Below are 455 nucleotides of genomic sequence, written 5' to 3'. Positions count from 1 at the left end.
CAGCATGGAGACCCACTGACTCACAAATTCACCCCTAGGGCTGCCTGTTGATCTGCAGTACCTGCCACCAGACAAGCAGCGAGAGCCTGACGCTGACATCCGTAAGATGCTAATTGAGACCATCATGCTGGTGAGCAGGGGTCCTGCTTCATTAATGCTACCCCCCCCAACACACACACATTAGCACACTGACACCTGGGTACCCTCTGCCCTCTTCCAGCTGACAGCCACGGCACCTGGTCGGAAGCAGGTGAGGGACCAGGGAGCCTACTTGATCTTGCGAGAGCTTCATAGCTGGGAGCCTGAGCCTGATGTGCGGGTGACTTGTGAGAAACTCATCCAGGTAGGTGCAGGGTTGGGGGAGGGGTGGGCGTCCAAGGTATGCCAGCCAGCTCCCCACGTGCCTCCCCTGCTGGCAGGTACTTATTGGGGACGAGCCAGAGCGCGGCCTGGAG

At 59.1% G+C, this 455-nt stretch overlaps 1 long non-coding RNA gene across 1 annotated transcript; it reads left to right on the top strand.

Moving 5' to 3' along the window:
- Positions 1-26: 26 nt before the first annotated feature.
- Positions 27-455, top strand: LOC105004313. Its single transcript, XR_827203.1, has 3 exons — positions 27-130; positions 221-343; positions 420-455. It is a non-coding gene; the product is annotated as an uncharacterized LOC105004313 (long non-coding RNA).

Source organism: Bison bison, unplaced genomic scaffold (genome assembly GCF_000754665.1).
Source record: "Bison bison bison isolate TAMUID 2011002044 unplaced genomic scaffold, Bison_UMD1.0 scf7180017858039, whole genome shotgun sequence".
Classification (NCBI taxonomy): Eukaryota; Metazoa; Chordata; class Mammalia; order Artiodactyla; family Bovidae; genus Bison; species Bison bison.
This window is presented reverse-complemented; position numbering and strand designations above follow the sequence as displayed.